The 18,188-nt window shown below is 46.5% G+C and overlaps 1 long non-coding RNA gene across 5 annotated transcripts in view; it reads right to left on the bottom strand.

Annotated features, from left to right (window-relative positions):
• Positions 1-18,188, bottom strand: part of LOC149121292 (uncharacterized) — a 90,310-nt gene that overhangs the window by 56,883 nt on the left and 15,239 nt on the right. For 3 of the 5 annotated variants that reach the window (XR_016223682.1, XR_016223680.1, XR_016223681.1), the window contains one exon: positions 16,854-17,149. The exons of 1 other annotated variant lie outside the window; for it this stretch is intronic. This is a non-coding gene — a long non-coding RNA (uncharacterized LOC149121292). Of the gene's footprint in view, positions 1-16,853; positions 17,150-18,188 lie in introns of those variants that run through there. One more of the 5 variants, XR_016223677.1, reaches the window with a different exon arrangement.

The raw sequence follows: 18,188 nt of genomic DNA, 5'->3' as shown, positions 1-18,188 counted from the left end.
AGCCTTGAGTGATAACAGTGTCTTCCGGATGCAAAAGAGATGACTGGTGGCAGGGGACGCCAGACGGCTTCAGGCTGGGGCCGGCGGCCAGAAGCACCAAGGCCTGTTTATGGCCCTGGCACTTTGAGCTCCACCCTGAGTCACCCACCCATGGCTGATGACTTGCTGGTTCAATTTCGTGAGTTGAAAGCTCCAGAGAAAGCCCTCGCGGGTACTGTTTAAACCCCTCACCGAGGAGCGGGCATTGTGGCACCCATGATGCCAGCATCCCCTGTGAGCACCAGTTTGAGTCCTGGCTGCTCGGCTTCTGATCTAGCTTCCCGTTAATGCACCTGGGAAAGCAACAGAATATGACCCAAGGGCTTGGATCCCTACTACACCCACGTGGGAGATCCTGATGGAGTTTCAGGCTCCCAGCTTCAGCTTGGCCCAGCCCCAGCTGTTGTGACCATCTGGGGAGCGAACCAGCAGTTGGAAGCACTCTCTCTCTCTCTCTCTCTCTCTCTCTCTCTCTCTCTCTCGTCTCTGATTGCCTTCCAAATAAATAAATCTTAATAAAAGAAAAGAATTCCTTAACTGACAGGTCTGGAGAGCTTCAGGCTGGTGGAAGGGGCGGGGAGGGCAGAGCACCTGCAGAGGGAGCGGAAGCCCTGCCTGGTTCCCTCCCCCTTGTCCCAGACATCTCTTCCATGGGCTGCTCCGGAGACAGCCTATTAACGTCAAGGTCAGCGCAGGGTTTTTTCCAGGCTCTGTGGGGCACTCTAGCATATGATCCCTCACGAGGAGGGCGCCCTGGACTCCCCAGTTCCTAGCCTGGGGGGATTCAAACCTTCAGGGGTGTGCTCCGAGTCTGGTAAGTCAGGAACGGGACTGACTTGAATAGCAGGCACCCAGGTGGTATCAGGATGCCAAAGCAGAAACCACACACGTGGGGCCAAAGTGTTGTCAGGTTGAAACCAGCACAGACCTACCCTCGTGGGGCCCGATTCCCCACCTATGGGACCAAATGTCACTCGGGCCTTGCCAGCTACGATCCTGGGGGTGAGCCGCTGCTGGCTTCCGAATTTCCAGAGTTAATGGGGGGAGGGTGCTCACTCAGGGAGCCACCGCAAACTCAGCGTCCGAACGCCAAGCACCACAGCTTTGCAGCCTTCCTATGCTGTTTGGACTAAGCTTGTGTCAGAACTCTCGGGATTTCTGCAGCGGGGAGCAGCACATACATGCAACCCGTCCTTGTCCCCAGCTCTCAAAAGACCTGCAGCCCAAGTGCCCCGAGATGAAAGAATCGGTCTCTCTCCGCGAGCCTCTCAGTTTGACACTGAAACTCAAAGCAGAATTCCCGACGTGCCTCGCAGATGGCAAGGCCCGGGCTGCATTAATGATTAAAACGGCAGCTGGTGGTGTCTGAGCGGCAAGGTGGCCAGTTAGGCAGCTTAGCATCTGTTTAAATTCCCTCTCCTCTTCCATCTCACACTGTCGGTCCAACGCAGATCCGGAGAGAAAGTAAAACAACGCAGATCTGAGCTTTAATGAGCTGGAAAGGAAACACATCCTTGGACCAAATTCCCGGAAAACTTGCGGGGATGAGAGAGGACAGTTAAGACACGGAATGACAGGAGGCCTGAGACCAAACTCAGCCCCCCGGGGGAGGTCCTGCCTTGCTGGGCCTCAGCTTCCTGATCAATGAAGGATGAGGCCTCCTGCCTGACAGGGCTGCTAGGAGAGGGAAGGGAAGTGATGCCTGTCAGGTACTGAACCCAGCCCCTGGCAGAGACCAGCATCACGGTTCTTTTATTTTATTTATTTATGTATTTATTTGACAGGCAGAGTGGACAGTGAGAGAGAGAGACAGACAGAAAGGTCTTCCTTTGCCGTTGGTTCACCCCGCAATGGCCGCCGCAGCCGGCGTGCTGCGGCCGGCGCACCACGCTGATCCGATGGCAGGAGCCAGGTACTTATCCTGGTCTCCCATGGGGTACAGGGCCCAAGCACCTGGGCCATCCTCCACTGCACTCCCTGGCCACAGCAGAGAGCTGGCCTGGAAGAGGGGCAACCGGGAAAGAATCCGGCGCCCCGACCAGGACTAGAACCGGTGTGCCGGCGCCGCAAGGCGGAGGATTAGCCTAGTGAGCCGCGGCACCGGCCCTAGCATCACGGTTCTTAAAAAAGATTGTTTTTATTTATTTATTTGAAAGGTAGAGTTACGGACAGTGAGAGAGAAAGACAGAGAGCTCCACAATGGCTGGAGCTGCGCCGACCTGAAGCCAGGAGCCAGGAGCTTCTTCCAGGTCTCCCATGTGGGTGTAGGGGCCCAAGGACCTGGGCCATCTTCTACTGCTTTCCCAGGCCATAGCAGAGAGCTGGATTGGAAGTGGAGCAGGCGGGACTCGAACCGGTGCCCATATGGGATGCTGGCGCTGCAGGCAGAGAATTAACCTACTGCGCCACGGCGCTGGCCCCAACATCACGGTTCTTAATATAAGGGTATGACATCCAAGGCAGGCAACAACAAGAGGAACAAAATCCAACTGGACTTCAAATGAATGAATTTTAGGCCTCAAAGGCCACTATAGACAGAACAGAAAGGCAACCCACAGAATGGGAGAAAAATCATTGCAAAAAATTTATCTGATAAGGGGTTAAAATCCAGACTTTGTAGAGAACTCAAAAAAAAAAAAAAAAAAAGCCTGAACAACAACAATAAGCAAACCGATTAAAAACTAGGCAAAGGACTTGAAGAGGCATTTCTCCAAAGACGATACACAACTGGCCAACACACACACACACACACACACACACATGCAAAGACGCTCAGCAGGGCCAGTGCTGCGGCACAGGAGGTGAGGCCACAGCCTGCAAGGCCAGCATCCCGTACTAGTTGGATCTAGTGCTAGTTTGGGTCAAAGATGCTCTGCTTCTGATTCAGCTCCCTGACAAAGCACCTGGGAAAGTAGCAGAAATTGCCCAAGAACTGGAGCCTTTGCCCATCCATGTGGGAGATGCAAACGGAGTTTGCATGACTTTAACTGGGCTCCCCAAACAGGGGTTCGTCCCCTCCGCCTGCCCAACCCATCCCCTTCGCAGCACCTGAGTGGCCCTTCTCATCCTGACACTGGTCACTAAAAGTCCTTCGTGGTTTCCCACTGCTGGCAGGTCAGAGTCTACATTCCTCTGGGCCCTTGCCACCCCACCCTCCAGCAGCCCTGGGGTTCCTGCCTTCTGCCGCCACCCCCACCCCTGCCCCGGCCTGGACACCTGGGACAACCTTCTCTCCACCGTTGCATCTACTTCTGGCCTTGTTTCTGTTTAACACCTTCAACACAAGGTCTAAAAACCCTTCTTCCATATACCAGTGCCCCTGCCCCTGCCCCAGTCCCAGTCCTAGCCCCCAGCCAGCTTAGGTTAAGCAAAGCAAACATAAACCAGTATAATTTGTTTAGAGAGGAAGAACCTTGAAAATGAGCATACCCTTTGACATGGTAAATCTGTTCATGGGGATTTATTATAGGTAAATAACGTAAAATGCATTCAGAGAGTTAAGCCATAAGATGTTTATCACTATATAATTGTAACAGCAAGGAAGAAAAAAATAAAAGACATCTAAATGTCCCAGCATTAAGACAATGGTGGGTAAACTGTAGCACATTATGTAGTTGTTTTAGATTTTTTTTATTTGTTTAAAAAACAACATTTTCAATTTCAATGTTTATTTATTTTATTTTCATCTCTGACAGAGCAGAGAGATAGAGCTATCTTGCACATGCTGGTTCACTCGTCAAATGCCCACATTTGGGGGCTGGGACTGTGGCGTAGCGGGTAAAGCCACTGCCTGCTGTGCTGGCATCCCATATGGGTGCCGGTTTGAGTCCCGGCGGCTCCACTTCAAATCCAGCTCCCTGCTACAGCCTGGGAAAGCAGTGGAAGATGGCCCAAGTCCTTGGGCCCCTTCTCCCTCATGGGGACCCAGAGGAAGCTCCTGGCTCCTGGCTTCGGATTGGCGCAGCTCTGGCTGTTGTGGCCAACTGGGGAATGACCCAGAGAATGGAAGTCTTCTCTCTCTCTCTCTCTCTCTGCCTCTCCTCCTTTCTCTGTGCAACTATGGCTTTCAAATAAATAAATAAAACCTTTAAAAAATGCCCACAACGGGCAGACTGAGCCAGGCCAAAGTCAGGCGCTTGGAACTCCATCCGGGTCTCCCAAGTGGGTGGCAGGGACCCAAGTACTTGGGCATCATCTGCCTCCCAGGACGCATTCAGGATGCTGGATCAGAAGCAGAGCAGCAGGCACTTGAGCCAGCACTCCAACAGAGGACGCAGGCATCCCAAGTGGTGGCTTAACCTGCTACACCACAACACTTGCCCAATGTTGTCATTATCACTACTTATGGGGACTGGGGCTGGGGCTGGCTCTGTGGCACAGCAGGTTAATGCCCTGGCCTGCAGTGCCAGCATCCCATATGGGCGCCAGTTCCAGACCCAGCTGCTCCACTTCCAATCTGGCTCTCTGCTATGGCCTGGGAAAGCAATAGAAAATGGCCCAAGTCCTTGGGCCCCTGCACCCACGTGGGAGACCTGGAAGAAGCTCCTGGCTCCTGGCTTCGGATCAGCGCAGCTCCGGCCATTGTGGCCAATTGGGGAGTGAACCAGCAGATGGAAGACCTCTCTCTTTCTCTCTGCCTCTCCCATCTCTGTGTAACTCTGACTTTCAAATAAATAAATAAATCTTTAAAAAAATATTTATAGGGGCTGGCATTGTGGCACAGTGGGTAAAAATCCACTGTCTGCAGTGCTGGCATTCCATATGGGTGCTGGTTTGACTCTCAGCTGCTCCACTTCCAATCCAGCTCCCTGCAACTGCACCTGGGAAAGCAGCAGAACATGGCCCAGATGCTTGGGCCCCTGCACCCACACAGGAGAGCCAGATGGAGTTCCTGGCTCCTGGCTTTGGCCCGGCCCAACCCTGGCTGTTGCGGCCATCTGGGGAGTGAACCGGCAGATGGAAGACCTCTCTCTCTCTCTGTTACTTTGCCTTTCAAATAAGTATATCCAAAAAAGATAATATTTATAACCTGTTTTTAATTAAAATGCTTATTACACACAGGGCGGGGGAGAACAGGGCACAAAGTTATCTACAGCATCATCTCTGTAAAGAAAAACACACTCATAATATGGAAAGACATGCACACATCACAGATGGCTAGTGACCTCCAGGAGGTAGGGAAATGAGTATTTTTGTCTCCTTCTCTACATCGCTTCATGCTTTCAAATTTTCAGGTTGTGGGCAGGGGAGGGGGAAAGGGAGGGGGAAAGGGAGGGGGAAAGGGAGGGAGGGAGGGAGGGATTCTTAAGAGCCTAAGTTGAATTCTTCCCCTTGCTCCGGAGCTGCCTCATACCACGAGGGGTCAGAGTTGATTCGGTCTCTCTCTCTCTGATGTCCCTGTGGCACCAATCTCCTGTGACCTTCCCCTCGGGGTCTCCTAACCTACATCATGCGGTGACAAATGCCAGAGGGGCAGAAAGGAGGGCTGGGGCCATCTGTTTCTGCAGACCCCAAGGATAAAGGACAGCAGAACCTGGCAGACGGTCCTAGGCCAGCAGCTCCTGCTCCCAGAAGGAGGTGGTCACCCAGAGTAGCTGCTGGACGCTGGATGTGACCTTTTTCCCGGGGGATGGGGGCTTCATAGAAGCCTAGCCAGCCCCTGCCCCTGCCCCTGTGACGGCATTCCACTACAATCCCTCTCGGGGAACACTGAACATCTTTACTTTCATCTTTGCTGGGAGGCAATTAATAAGGAAATGGCAGCCTGTGTGCCACCACACACCCCGATGAATAAACCACCAGGCACGTTCAACGTCTGACACCGGGGCTGTCGGGTTCCCATTACACAGGTATGGGAGGCGAGGGCCAAAGATCTGTAGGAAACGGGGCTGGTACCCCACTGCCCAGATGAAAACAAATCTTCTTTCCTGCCTTCTCTGTGTCAGCGCCAGGGTGGGCCTCTCCCTGTGACGGAGGGCCCCAGGGCACACAGGCTCTGTGTCACCTGCCAGGGTCGTGCGTTCGTGCGTGCGTGTGTGCCTGGGCTTTCAGCTCCCAAGGCTGACAAAGGGCCCGGCGCTGACAGCAGCCCGCATGCGAGGCGCTCACACTGTGAGCCGCGGGCATGAGAAGGCGTGGGGATAAATGGCACTAAATAATGCAGGGGTGAGCACCATGCAGGTGGGAACCTAACAAAGGGCGTTTGAGAGAGCTGCGCCGTGGTGGGTGGACGGCAAGGGGACCGCCCTACTGCTGGGCTCCAAAGTGGAGCGCTCCAGCTTACAGGCAGCTCCCGCGTCGTCTCCTTCACGGCTGCGGGCCCACCTGCCCCTGACACCACTCATTCGAGAGTCCTGCTCTGTCCTGCCACTCAACAGAAGGTCCGCAAAAAGGCGGTGCCTCATGCGTGGCTGGATTCTACCACATGGCAGGTCAGCTTCAGAGGCTCTTTTGGGGTCACACAACAACCCGCAGCAGGGACCCCCCTTTTCCATATCACTCCCTCCCACCCAGCCTGGTGCAGCTGAACGAGCATCCAGGACCAGCTGGTGGGAACGAGAGGGGACAGACTTCAGGTGAAATTAAGAGGGACCCTTTTCCGGCTGTCGTTGAGGCGTAGCAGGTAGAGCCACTGCCTGTGATGCAGGCATCCCATGTGGGTGCTGGTTCGTGTCCCAGGTGCCCAACTTCTGAGCCAGCTCTATTCTAATGGCCTGGGGAAAGCAGCGGAAGATGGCCCCAAGTGTTTGGGCCCCTGCCCCGACATGGGAGACCTGGAAGAAGCTCCTGGCTTTGGCCTGGCCTAGCCCTGACCACTGTGGCCATCTGGGGGAGTGAACCAGCAGGTCCTCTTCCTGTCTCTCCCCTCTCTGTGTAACTCTTTCAAAATAAATAAATAAGACTCGGAGGACCTACAGGGAGAGCAAGGTCGCCCACCGCGTGGAAGCTGAGCCACGGGAGCCGCGGGGGCCGCCGACCTGCCGAACCCACCAGACCTGCCGAACCCACCAGAGCCGCTGGAGCTGCCGGAGCTGCGGAGTCTGCGCGTCAGCGCTGGAAGGGGAGGTGAGCTAAAAACCTCTCGGTAACCCAAGACATTGGCGGGGAAAGGCAGAAAAAGCCTGCAGAGAACGAGGCCTGAAACCCCATTGGGGAAAGTTCACCAGGCTGGCTGGAGGAGAGAAAAAAATTGAATAAATAAGGGGAACCGGCATGGACATTTAGCATCTCTCCACTCACCTTACAAAGCCGAGCAAGACAAAGGGCAGGCGCCATTTTACATAGGTAAAGCAGTGCGTGCCATTTTGCATATGTAAAGCGGGTGCCCCTCATTAGCCAAGCAGAAAAACCTGACTCAGGTAAGCAAATGAATACCCACAGGGGCCAGATTTCATACATGAACTACTCTCAATTCCACTCAGCTGTGTGGAATTACTTCCCAACTGAGTCAAAACAAAAAAAGAGAGAGAGAGAGAGCGAGAGTGAGCAAGAGAACAATCAGAGTGAATCACCTTTGGCACACGCTTAACCCTGTAGAACCAGAGCTCTCTGGCCACACCCATCACAGCCTCTAAGGATCCATCAAAAGCAGACAGTCCTCTTAATCTAGAGTCACAGTATAACGAGAAAAACCAAAGAATATCTCCAATATGCCAAACAAACGCAAAAGCTGAGGTAACCAGAACAAGGAAGAAACGATGACACCCCCAAATGAAAAAGACACCCCAATTCAAGATTATGAAGATGATGAGATAGAAGAAATGCAAGAAGCGGATCTCAAAAAATTGATAAGAACATGAAGAAGTTCTCAAAAACAAATTCTCGAACTACAGTAATCCTTAATGGACAAGATAGAAAATCTGTCTCGTGAAAATGAAATATTAAGCAGGAATCAAAATGAAATGAAACAACTAGTAGAACATGAAACTGTGATAGTTATGAGAAATCATAATGAAGTGAAGAATTCAATAGATCAAATGAAAAACACAATAGAGAGCCTTACAAACAGAATGGGTGAAGCAGAAGAGAGAATATCAGAAGACAGAGCACAGAAAAATATACAATCAAACCAAAGAAAAGAAGAGGAAATTAGAAATCTAAAAAATATTGTCGGGAATCTTCAGGATACTATTAAAAAAAACAACATTCGGGTTCTAGGAGTTCCTGAAGGCATGGAGAGGGAGAAAGGATTAAAAGGCCTTTTTAGTGAGATATTAGCAGAAAATTTCCCAAGTTTGGAGAAGGACAGAGACATCCTAGTACAGGAAGCTCATAGAACCCCTAATAAACATGACCAAAAGAGATCCTCACCACGACACGTTGTAATTAAACTCTCCACAGTGAAACAGGAAGAAAAGATCCTAAAATGTGCAAGAGAGAAACGTCAGATTACTCTCAGAGGATCTCCAATCAGACTCACAGCTGACTTCTCATCAGAAACCCTACAAGCTAGGAGGGAATGGCGAGACATAGCACAGGTACTAAGAGAGAAAAACTGCCAGCCCAGAATATTATATGCTGCTAAGCTCTCATTTGTGAGTGAAGGTAAAATAAAGACCTTTCACAGCAAACAGAAATTGAAAGACTTTGCCACCACACGTCCAGCCCTGTAAAAGATGCTTAAAGATGTGTTACACACAGAAACACAGAAACACGGTCATCAATATGTAAGAAGGTAAAGGAAGGAAATCTCACACCAAGAGATCACAGGAAGTTCAAAACATATATCAGAAAATATCTTTGGCAAATGGCAGGGCAAAGCTACTACTTATCAATAGTCACATTGAACATTAATGGCCTAAAGTGTCCAGTTAAAAGACACCGATTGGTTGACTGGGTTAAGAAACAACCCATCTGTTTGCTGCTTACAAGAAACACATCTTTCCAATAAAGATCCATACAGACTGAAAGTGAAAGGCTGGAAAAAGATATACCATGCCAACAGAAATGAAAAAAGAGCAGGCGTAGCCATCTTAATATCGGACAACATAAACTTTACCACAAAAACTGTTAGGTGAGACCAAGAGGGACACTGTATAATGATTAAGGGTTCAATTCAACAGGAAGATATAACGATTATCAATGCATATGCACCTAACTACAGGGCACCGGTTTATCTAAAAGATTTGTTAAGGGAATTAAAGGGAGACTTAGACCCCAATACAATAGTACTGCGGGACTTCAATACCCCACTCTCAGAAATAGACAGATCAACAGGACAGAAGTTCAACAAGGAGACAGTAGATTTAAACGACACTATAGCCCAAATGGATCTAACAGATATCTACAGAACTTTTCATCCTACACAGAAAGCATTTACATTCTTCTCAGCAGTACATGGAAACTTCTCTAGGATTGACCACATACTAGGCCATAAAGCAAGTCTCAGCAAATTTAAAAGAATTAGAATCATACCATGCAGCTTCTCAGACCATAAAGGAATGAAGGTGGAAATTAGCAACTCAGGAATCCCTAGAGCATATGCAAACGCATGGAGATTGAACAACATGCTCCTGAATGAACAATGGGTCATAGAAGAAATCAAAAGAGAAATCAAAAACTTTCTGGAAGTCAATGAGGATAACAGCACAACATACCAAAACTTATGGGATGCAGCAAAAGCAGTGTTAAGAGGAAAGTTTATATCATCTAAAGAAGAACTAATTCCATTTCTTCTCAAACTATTCAGAACAATTGAAAAAGATGAAATCCTCCCAAATTCTTTCTATGAAGCCAGCATCACCTTAATTCCTAAGCCAGAAAAAGATGCAGCATTGAAAGAGAATTACAGACCAATATCCCTGATGAACATAGATGCAAAACCACAATGAGGTTTCACCTTACCCCGGTTAGAATGGCTCACATGCAGAAATCTACCAACAACAGATGCTGGCGAGGATGTGGGGAAAAAGGGACACACTGGTCAAGCCACTATGGAAGTCAGTCTGGAGATTCCTCAGAAACCTGAAGATAACCCTAGCATTCGACCCAGCCATCCCACTCCTTGGAATTTACCCAAAGGAATTTAAATTGGCAAACAAAAAAGCGGTCTGCACCCTAATGTTTATTGCAGCACAATTCACAATAGCCAAGACCTGGAACCAACCTAAATGCCCATCAACGGTAGACTGGATAAAGAAATTATGGGATATGTACTCTTTAGAATACTATATCGCAGTAAGAAACAACGAAATCCAGTCATTTGCAACAAAATGGAGGAATCTGGAACACATCATGCTGAGTGAAATAAGCCAGTCCCAAAGGGACAAATATCATATGTTCTCCCTGATCGGTGACAACTGACTGAACACCAAAAAGGAAACCTGTTGAAGTGAAATGGACACTATGGGAAACGGTGACTTGATCAGCATAGCCCTGACTGTTAATGAACAACTTAATACATTATCCCTCTTAGTAGTTTTTTTGTCTGTTCTACTTAATATGACTGGTTTAATTCTGTAATTAATACACAGTTATTCTTAAGTGTTGAAAATTAACTGAAATGTGATCCCTGTTAAACATAAGAGTGGGAATAAGAGAGGGAAGAGATGTATAATTTGGGACATGCTCAAGCTGACTTGCCCCAAATGGTAGAGTTAGAAACATACCAGGGGATTCGAATTCAATTGCATCAAGGTGGCATGTACCAATGCCATCTCAGTATTCCAAGTGATCAATTTCAGTTCACAATTGATCATAATGAAAGGACAAAGAGTCAAAGGGAGCACATAAACAAGTCTAGTACCTGCTAACACTAACCGATAGAATAAATAAAGGGGAGAGTGATCCAACATGGGAAGTGAGATACTCAGCAGACTCATAGAATGTCAGATGTCCTAAATAGCACTCTGGCCTCAGAATCAGCCCTAAAGGCATTTGGACCTGGCTGAAAAGCCCATGAGAGTATTTCAGGCATGGAAAGCCAAGACACTCTGGCAAAAGATCTCTGTGAGTGAGATCCCAGTGGAAAGAACAGGTCTTCAAAGAAGGAGGTACCTTTCTCTGAAGGGAGGAGAGAACCTCCACTTTGACTATTACCTTGTCTAAACAAGATAAGAGTCGGAGAACTCAGAGGGCTTCCATAGCCTTGGAAACTCATGACTGGAGCATAGGGAGATTACTGAGGCCATAGACAGGAGTTTCAATTGGTAAAGTCAACAACAGGAGTCACTGTGCACTTACTCCTCATGTAGGATCTCTGTCCTTAATGTGCTGTGCATTGAGATTTAATGCTATAACGAGTACTCAAACAATATATTTCACTTTGTGTTTCTATGGGGGAGCAAACTGTTGAAATCTTTACTTAATGCATACTAAACTGATCCTCTGTAAAAAAGAAATTATCAATTCCCAACTTGACTCTCACTGGGATTAAACATGACAATAGGTCTGATCTGATTTCATCATCATTTAAAAAAATCATCTATTATTTTTCACTTTATGTTTCTGTGTGGGAGCAAACTGTTGAAATTCTTACTTAATGTATACTAAGCTGATCTTCTGTATATACTAAGCTGATCTTCTGTATATTATTATTATAATCTTGATGTGAATGGAAGGGGAGAGGGAGTGGGAAAGGGGAGGGTTGTGGGTGGGAGGGACGGTATGGGGGGGAACCATTGTAATCCATAAGTCGTACTTTGGAAATTTATATTCATTAAATAAAAGTTAAAAAAAAGAAAGAGAATTACAGACCAATATCCCTGATGAACATAGACGCAAAAATCCTCAATAAAATTCTGGCCAATAGAATGCAACAACACATCAGAAAGATCATCCACCCAGACCAAGTGGGATTTATCCCTGGTATGCAGGGATGGTTCAGCATTTGCAAATCAATCATTGTGATTCACCACATTAACAGACTGCAGAAGAAAAACCATATGATTATCTCAATAGATGCCAAGAAAGCATTCGATAAGATTCAACACCCTTTCATGATGAAAACTCTAAGCAAATTGGGTATAGAAGGAACATTCCTCAATACAATCAAAGCAATTTATGAAAAACCCACGGCCAGCATCCTATTGAATGGGGAAAAGTTGGAAGAATTTCCAATGAGATCTGGCACCAGACAGGGATGCCCACTCTCACCACTGCTATTTAACGTACCTCTGGAAGTTTTGGCCAGTGCTATTAGGCAAGAAAAAGAAATTAAAGGAATACAAATTGAGAAGGAAGAAGTCAAACTATCCCTCTTTGCAGATGATATGATTCTTTACTTAGAGGATCCAAAGAACTCTACTAAGAGACTATTGGAACTCATAGAAGTTTGGCAAAGTAGCAGGGTATAAAATCAATGCACAAAAATCAACAGCCTTTGTATACACAATCAATGTCTCGGCTGAGAAAGAACTGCTAAGATCAATCCCATTCACAATAGCTACAAAAAGAATCAAATACCTTGGAATAAACTTAACCAAGGACATTAAAGATCTCTACGATGAGAATTACAAAACCTTAAAGAAAGAAATAGAAGAGGATACCAAGAAATGGAAAAATCTTCCATGCTCATGGATTGGAAGAATCAACATCATCAAAATGTCCATTCTCCCAAAAGCAATTTATAGATTCAATGCAATACCAATCAACATACCAAAGTCATTCTTCTCAGATCTAGAAAAAATGATGCTGAAATTCATATGGAGGCACAAGAGACCTCGAATAGCTAACGCAATCTTGTACATCTAATACAAAGCCAGAGGCATCACAATACCAGATGTCAGGACATACTAGAGGGAGCTTGTAATCAAAACAGCATGGTACTGGTACAGAAACAGATGGATAGACCAATGGAACAGAATTGAAACACCAGAAATCAATCCAAACATCTACAGCCAACTTATATTTGATCAAGGATCTAAAACTAATTCTTGGAGCAAGGACAGTCTATTCAATAAATGGTGCTGGGAAAATTGGATTTCCACGTGCAGAAGCATGAAGCAAGACCTCTACCTTACACCTTACACAAAAATCCACTCAACATGGATTAAAGACCTAAATCTACGACCTGACACCATCAAGTTATTAGAGAATACTGGAGAAACCCTTTAAGATGTTGGCACAGGCAAAGAGTTTCTGGAAAAGACCCCAGAAGCACAGGCACTCAAAGCCAAAATCATACTTGATCATAATGATAGGACTAAGAACCAAAGGGATCACATAAACAAGATTTGTGTCTGCAAATACTAGCTGATAGAATCAAAAAGGGAGAGAATGATCCAACATGGGAAGTGAGATACACAGCAGACCCATAGAATGGCAGATGTCCTAAACAGCACTCTGGCCTCAGAATCAGCCCTTAAGGCATGCGGATCCAGCTGAAAACCCCATGAGAGTATTTCAGGCATGGAAAGCCAAGACACTCTAGAAAAAAAAAACCTAAATGAAAGATCTCCGAGAGTGAGATCCCAGTGGAAAGAAAGGGTCATCAAAGAAGGAGGTTCCTTTCTCTGAAGGGAGGAAAGAACTTCCACTTTGACCATGACCTTGTCTAAAAACTAACAGAGTCAGTGAACACATGGGGCTTCCATAGCCTTGGCAGCTCATGACAAGGGCCTAGGTTGATTACTGATGCCATAAACAAGAGTGTCAATTTGTTAAGTCAACAACAGGAGTCACTGTGCACTTACTCCTCATGTAGGATCTCTGTCCTTAATGTGCTGTACACTGAGGCTTAATGCTATAACGAGTACTCAAACAGTATATTTCACCTTGTGTTTCTGTGTGGGAGCAAACTGTTGAAATCTTTACTTAATGTATGCTAAACTGATCTTCTGTATATAAAGAGAAACGAAAATGAACAAAAAAAGAAATTAAAAATTAAAAAAAGCAAAATCAACTATTGGGATTGCATCAAATTGAGAAGTTTCTGTACTGCAAAAGAAACAGTCAGGAGAGTGAAGAGACAACCGACAGAATGGGAAAAAATATTTGCAAACTATGCAACAGATAAAGGGTTAATAACCAGAATCTACAAAGAGATCAAGAAACTCCACAAAAGCAAAACAAACAACCCACTTAAGAGATGGGCCAAGGACCTCAATAGACATTTTTCAAAACAGGAAATCCAAATGGCCAACAGACACATGAAAAAATGTTCATGATCACTAGCAATCAGGAAAATGCAAATCAAAACCACAATGAGGTTTCACCTCACCCCGGTTAGAATGGCTCACATGCAGAAATCTACCAACAACAGATGCTGGCGAGGGTGTGGGGAAAAGGGACACTAACCCACTGTTGGTGGGAATGCAAACTGGTCAAGCCACTATGGAAGTCAGTCTGGAGATTCCTCAGAAACCTGAAGATAACCCTACCGTTCGACCCAGCCATCCCACTCCTTGGGATTTACCCAAAGGAATTTAAATTGGCAAACCAAAAAGCTGTCTGCACATTAATGTTTATTGCAGCACAATTCACAATAACCAAGACCTGGAACCAATCTAAATGCCCATCAATGGTAGACTGGATAAAAAAATTATGGGATATGCACTCTTTAGAATACTATACCGCAGTAAAAAAAAAATGAAATCCAGTCATTTGCAACAAAATGGAGGAATCTGGAGCACATCATGCTGAGTGAAATAAGTGCATCCCAAAGGGGCAAATATTGTGGGGAGCAACTTGGAATAGACTGTTACTGGAAATAAGACTTATTCTATGCATCTGCTCTCCCACATATGGCGCTGGGAGAGGAGTAAACAGCTTCTACACAGCTGCCTCCATTTCAACCAATAAGCAGCAGGACCTGCTCCTGATTGGAGGAGAGCAGCGTACTCGGCGTGTGGGTAGCAGAGTTGGGATTGGTGGAAGAGGACTATAAAGGAGGAGAGAGAAAACATGCACCAGGAACATCTAAGAGGAACACCTGAGGAACATCTGAGCAGCCCCCGAGAGAGCCGGCCAGTGGTGTGCCGCTCCCCCGCGGAAGTGGGGAAAGTGGCAGGGGGAACCGCCCTTCCACGGAGGTGGAAGGGTCGGTAGCCAACCCGGGAAGAACCAGCAGCAAACCCGGGGAGGGCCGAGCAGACAAAAGAACAGCGCAGGGTCCTGTGTCGTTCCTCCGCGAAGAGGGGGAGCGACATAATGGTGCCGTGACTCGGATAGGAAACCTAGGCAGGGTCTAGTGTCGCTCCTCCACGAAGAGGGGGAGCGACAAAATATCATATGTTCTCCCTGATCGGTGACAACTGACTGAACACCAAAAAGGAAACCTGTTGAAGTGAAATGGACACTATGGGAAACGGTGACTTGATCAGCATAGCCCTGACTGTTAATGAACAACTTAATACATTATCCCTCTTAGTAGTTTTTTTGTCTGTTCTACTTAATATGACTGGTTTAATTCTGTAATTAATACACAGTTATTCTTAAGTGTTGAAAATTAACTGAAATGTGATCCCTGTTAAATATAAGAGTGGGAATAAGAGAAGGAAGAGATGTACAATTTGGGACATGCTCAAGCTGACTTGCCCCAAATGGTAGAGTTAGAAACATACCAGGGGATTCGAATTCAATCCCATCGAGGTGGCATGTACCAATGCCATCTCAGTATTCCAAGTGATCAATTTCAGTTCACAATTGATCATAATGAAAGGACAAAGAGTCAAAGGGAGCACATAAACAAGTCTAGTGCCTGCTAATACTAACCGATAGAATAAATAAAGGGGAGAGCGATCCAACATGGGAAGCGAGATACACAGCAGACTCATAGAATGTCAGATGTCCTAAACAGCACTCTGGCCTCAGAATCAGCCCTTAAGGCATTTGGATCTGGCTGAAAAGCCCATGAGAGTATTTCAGGCATGGAAAGCCAAGACACTCTGGCAAAACAAAAAAACAAACAAAAAAAACCTAAATGAAAGATCTCTGTGAGTGAGATCCCAGTGGAAAGAACAGGTCATCAAAGAAGGAGGAGAGAACTTCCACTTTGACTATGACCTTGTCTAAACAAGATAAGAGTCGGAGAACTCAAAAGGCTTCCATAGCCTTGGAAACTCATGACTGGAGCATAGGGAGATTACTGACGCCATAAACAGGAGTGTCAATTGGTAAAGTCAACAACAGGAGTCACTGTGCACTTACTCCTCATGTAGGATCTCTGTCCTTAATGTGCTGTACATTGAGATTTAATGCTATAACTAGTACTGAAACAATGTTTTTCACTTTGTGTTTCTATGTGGGTGCACACTGTTGAAATCTACTTAATGTATACTAAACTGATCTTCTGTATATATAGAAATTTGAAAATGAATCTTGATATGAATGGAAGGGGAGAGAGTTCGGGAAAGGGGAGGGTTGCGGGTGGGAGGGAAGTCATCGGGGGGTGGGGGGAAGCCAATGTAGTCCATAAGCTGTACTTTGGAAATCTATATTCATTAAATAAAAGTTAAAAAAAAGAAATGCTAAAGCCGGCGCCGTGGCTCAATAGGCTAATCCTCCACCTTGTGGCGCCGGCACACCGGGTTCTAGTCCTGGTTGGGGCGCCGGATTCTGTCCCGGTTGCCCCTCTTCCAGGCCAGCTCTCTGCTATGGCCAGGGAGTGCAGTGGAGGATGGCCCAGGTGCTTGGGCCCTGCACCCATGGGAGACCAGGAAAAGCATCTGGATCCTGGCTCCTGCCAGGATCAGCGCGGTGCGCCGGCTGCAGCGGCGGCCATTGGAGGGTGAACCAGCGGCAAAGGAAGACCTTTCTCTCTCTGTCTCTCTCTCTCACTGTCCACTCTGCCTATCAAAAAAAAAAAAAAAAAAGAAATGCTATAAAAAATAAACAGTAACCATAATTATTAAATGCCATATGGATAAGTAAAATATACATGAAATCTGAAAAAAAAAGAAATACATTAAAAACTAGAAGTGAACAGATGAAAAGAGGTAACAGCAGAGAAAACAATAACCAAAAAGAGGATGCTTTGGTGATATTAATATTAGACAAAACATGGCTGGCGCTGCAGCTCACTAGGCTAATCCTCCACGTGCAGTGCCGGCACGCTGGGTTCTAGTCCCAGTCGGGGCGCCAGATTCTGTCCCAGTTGCTCCTCTTCCATTCCAGCTCTCTGCTGTGGCCCAGGAAGGCAGTGGAGGATGGCCCAAGTGCTTGGCCGCTGCACCTGCATGGGAGACCAGGAGGAAGCACCTGTCTCCTGGCTTTGGATGGGCGCAGCACGCTGGCCATAGCGGCCATTTGAGGAGTGAACCAACGGAGGGAAGACCTCTCTCCCTCCCCCCCCCCTCTCTCACTGTCTAGCTCTGCCTGTCAAAAAAAAAATTAGACAAAATAGACTTTAAGGCAAAAACCATGAACAAAGATAAGAACTAGAATCTACTTGTCTTTCCAAGACCATGATCCTAGCCAAGTTACTATCTTGCCTAGACTGTTTGTACAACCTCTTAGCCTAGCCTGCTTTATACCCCTCAATCAGAGTTGTTTCCTAATAGTCTTTCATTGAAATTTTCCATATGCTCTGCACTCACTCAGATTAGAACCCCAGCTCCTGACCATCATCTACAAAGCCCTGCAGGGGCAGCTTCCCTCCAGCTCCAGCCTTACTCCCTCCCAGTCTCCCCCTCCCTTGAGCTTCCGTAGCAGCAAATCCCTCTTGATTTCTAGGATGTATTACAATCCTTCTCCTATCTGGTATTTTGCATTGCTATTCCCTTTGCCTGGTAAGATGACCTCTCCACTTCCCCAGGATGGCTGCTTCTGACCCTTCATGGCCCAGTTTAAATGTCCCATCTCCAGAAGCTGCCCTTGTGCACCTGTTCTGAGGGAAACACTTTCACCCCCACCCCAGTTTCTCTTTCATATTCTCCAGCTTGTCTCAAAACAAAGAAGCATTAAATACTGACTAAGTGGGTACTGCATTTTGATTCTCAACTGATTCATTTCTTGTTTGTACTCTCAATTAGATAAGAACTGGAGGGAAGAAAGATCCTCTCAAAATTTCAGCAGGCTTGCAAGAGAAAAATTAAACCTTAAGTTTTAGTTTGAAATAGGTTTAGCTTAAATGAAACAGGTTTAGCTTAAAAGAAATAAGGTTAGCATAAGAAAGCATTTTTAGGAAATGAAGGAAGGCCAGATAATGGTGAAACAAATAAGAAAAACAGAATTAACTGGAAAGGATAAAGTGATAGCGATATTTGTGCATG

Source organism: Oryctolagus cuniculus, chromosome 17, assembly GCF_051225735.1.
Source record: "Oryctolagus cuniculus isolate XC-2025 breed Fujian yellow rabbit chromosome 17, ASM5122573v1, whole genome shotgun sequence".
NCBI classification, from domain to species: Eukaryota; Metazoa; Chordata; class Mammalia; order Lagomorpha; family Leporidae; genus Oryctolagus; species Oryctolagus cuniculus.
This window is presented reverse-complemented; position numbering and strand designations above follow the sequence as displayed.